Below are 3,755 nucleotides of genomic sequence, written 5' to 3'. Positions count from 1 at the left end.
GCTCTGGGTTAATAGGTTAGTCCCAAAAATAATATAAAAGTGTATAATAAAGCCCATAAACATCCAAAACAGAAGATAATATAGCATGGAGCAATCAAAAATTATTGATACGTATCATGGCACGCAGCAACCGGGTTAATCCTACGGTTGTCGCAGTTGCATTGAATCTTCCGTGCGAGAATAATGTAGGTAGGCCAAGCTGCATCACTGGCGGAATTCAACTGGCTATAAACCTTGAGTGTGGTAGGCAGTCGCGGAGGTTGATCTGAGCCAGCCATTGCTCAATCCGACCACCCGGACACCGCCATTCCCACGGTTCAGAACGGAAGAAGATTCATCCACAAGTTCATGACTAACGTGTCAGCATGTGCGGCTGTCACCGGTGCCATATGTACACTACAGTTGCCATTGCATTGCTTCCAACAGATCATGGTATCTTCAACGAGGTGGCCAGGCAATTCAGCTCGTGGAGCTCCGGTTCCCGGCCGCTGAGTTAGCATAAATTGCTTCCAGGGAGAAAAGAACATAAACATATAATGGCTCCACTCGAAAGTAAAAATGTTAGTAGTACTACTCCATGAAACAAAAGGTATAATTTGCACTGCATAAGGAGTTACAGACAACAAATGTTTCCATGGGCAACTTTTTAGGCATTGCAGACTTGCAGTTGGTTGATAGTTTAGTCATGGCTACATATTTTAAACAACTAAAACCATATTGCATGCACATCACTTTTCAAACCAATGTATTTGATCATGTCAAAGATGAAAATGAGCTCGTCATGATCATGGGGCAGGTAAGACAAGCACATCATTGGCAGAATTCAATTGGCTATGGGTTGACAAGCAAGTAGAGTGGAACCATATGTTGCAAGATCAGCACCTCGAGCAGCCAAAAGTCAGGATACCGAATGTGGCATGCAGCAGTTGGGGTTAATCCTTGGCTCCAACATGTCGTCTAAGAAAATTTTATGGATGTCACAGTTACATTGAATCTACATACGGGAATAAGGCAAGCCAAGCTGCATTACTAGCAGGCAGAATTCAACTGGCCATAAACCACGAGTGTAGCAGGCAGGCGCGGGGGTTGATCTAAGCCATCCATTGCTCAATCCAACTTCTCGGACACCGCCTTTCCCACCCTTTCCCACGGTTCAGAAGTGAGGAAGCTTCATCCACGAGTTCATGACTGACGCGCCAGCATGTGCGGCTGTCACTAGGTGCTATATATGTACACTATAGTTGCCATTGCATTGCTTCCAACAGATTGTGGTATCTTCAAGGTGCCACATTCGCTACCACAGCCAATTATGGCCATGACCTCCGCTAACAGCGGCGATGGCCAGAGAAGCTCAATAAGGGCACACTTCATGTTGGTGCAACTGTTGGCGCAGGGCCACACCATCCCCAGGATCGACATGGCGTGCCTGCTGGCAGAGCATGGCGCGCAGGTCAGCTTCATCACCATGCCGGTGAACGCCTCCAGGTTGGCAGGATTTGCAGCCAACGTGAAGGCGACATTCCTGGTGATTCAGCTCGTGGAGCTCCGGTTCCCGGCCGCTGAGTTCGGCCTACCGGACGGCTGCGAGAACCTCCACATGATTCATACCACGGACCTGCTCTCAAAATTCCTGAAGGCCATCGGTGCGCTTCAGGAGCCGCTCATAGCCCACCTCCGTGAGCAGCAGCACTCGCCTCCGAGCTGCATCATATCTGATATGATAAACTGGTGGGCAGGTGACATTGCCAGGGAGCTCGGCATCCCGAGGCTCGCCATTATTGACTTTTGTGGTTTCTCATCCCTGGTCAGGTACAACCATGAGAGGCAAATTTTTAGTAGTAAATTTTGTACTGGATGTATTTTTCCTGCTATAGTTAAGTGCTTTACTTCAACAGTAAGGGGATATTAGTGTTAATTACTTCTAGAGAGAAAACAACATGCACATATAAAATGCTACAGTCGAAAGGAAACAAGTTAGTAGTACTACTCTAGTACTCTATGAAACCAAAGGTGTAATTTGCATTGCATAAGGAATTACAGACAACAAATGTTTTCATGGGCAATTTTTTAGGCATGTTGCAAACTTGCGGTCGGTTGATGTTTGTCGAAGAAGTCTGCACCTCTATGCATTTTAAACAACTAAAACCATCTTGCAGGCACATCACTTTTCAAACCAATGTATTTGACCAAGTCAAAGATGAAAATGAGCTCGTCATGATCACGGCGTTCCCAACACCACTAGAGTTGACGAAGGCTAAATCCCCTGGAGGCGTTTCCATTCCTGGTGCGGACCAAATCCATGGCATGATCCTTGAGGAGACACTGAGATGTGACGGTGAGGTCATTAACAACTTTCAGGAGCTTGAGGCATTGTACATCGAATCGTTTGAGCAGATGACAGGAAATAAGGCCTCGATGACTGGGCCAATGTGTCTCTGCCATCGAAACAACAACGCAGTAGCCGCAAGAGTAAACAAGGCGTCAACGGATGAGGCACATTGCTTTCAATGGCTTGATTCAATGAAGCCAGGCTTAGTGGTCTTTGTCAACTTTGGCAGCCTGCTTGCACTACACCTCAACAGCTTGTTGAGCTGGGACTGGGACTTGAAGCCTCACAGAAACCATTTTTTTGGGTGATTAAAGGAGGAGCTAAGCTTCCAGAAGTCGAGGAATGGCTCGCAGATGGGTTTGAGGAGCGTGCCAAAATAGAGGCATGATCATAAGGGGTTGGGCGCCACAAGTGATGATCCTGTGGCACCAAGCCATTGGAGGATTTGTGATGCACTGTGGGTGGAACTCAACAATAGAGGGTATTTGTGCATGTGTGCCCATGATCACATGGACGCACTTTGTGAAGGTGTTTGTGAATGAGAAGTTGGTGGTAGATGTGCTGAAAATCGGGGTGGAGGTTGGAGTGCAAGGAGTTATACAGTGGGGAAGTGAAAACAAAGAAGTTATGGTTATAAGAGATGCCATGGAGACTGCAATGAACACCCTAATGGATGAGGGGGAGGTTGCAAAGGAGTTAAGGGTGAGAGCAAAACACTACGCCATTATGGTAAGGAGAGCTTTCAATGAGGAAGGTTCTTCATATAACAATACAAGGCTATTGATTCAAGAAATGGGAAACAAGATAGATTTACATGGTTGATACAGATGGTAATAAGATCTCTTTTCCAATGTGAACATAAAGGGAAAGAAGCTATAGTATGAAAGTGCGTTATATCGACTAGGGGGGGGTGAATAGGCGATTTTTATGAAAGTCTTCAAAACGTGAGAGTTATGAAGACAAACAGTGAAGATTATGCCTATTACTATGCAGCAGAAGTTAGATTACACTAGGCCAGCCATGGTCATGTATTCAATAGAGTGAAAGCGCAATGACAAACAGCTTCAGTGTAATGAGGATCAGGTAGGAAGAAGTTATGAAGCCAAACAGATCATACATTCATGTTGTGAAGACAAAAGATAAAGCAAGCATGCAATGGCTTCACAATGAATAACTGTAAGTGAAAGGAAGTGAAGATGAAACCAGTGACACGTTGAAGACAATGATTTGTTGGACCAGTTCCAGTTGCTGTGACAACTGTACGTCTGGTTGGAGCGGGTAGGTATTTAAACCAAAGGACACACAGTCCCGGACACCCAGTCAAGGACACTTAGTCCAAGACACCCAGTCCTCACCGTTTTCTCCTTGAGCTAAGGTCACACAGACCTCGCACAATCACTCAGGTAAGTCTTCAAGGTAGACTCCC

At 45.8% G+C, this 3,755-nt stretch overlaps 1 pseudogene; it reads left to right on the top strand.

The window, feature by feature from the left end:
- Positions 1 to 1,315: 1,315 nt before the first annotated feature.
- LOC125548059 (UDP-glycosyltransferase 1-like) lies at positions 1,316 to 3,151 on the top strand (annotated as a pseudogene).
- The last annotated feature ends 604 nt before the right edge of the window (positions 3,152 to 3,755 follow it).

This window comes from Triticum urartu, chromosome 3A (assembly GCF_056163025.1).
Source record: "Triticum urartu cultivar PI428250 chromosome 3A, HENAU_Tu73, whole genome shotgun sequence".
In the NCBI taxonomy this organism is placed as follows: domain Eukaryota; kingdom Viridiplantae; phylum Streptophyta; class Magnoliopsida; order Poales; family Poaceae; genus Triticum; species Triticum urartu.
This window is presented reverse-complemented; position numbering and strand designations above follow the sequence as displayed.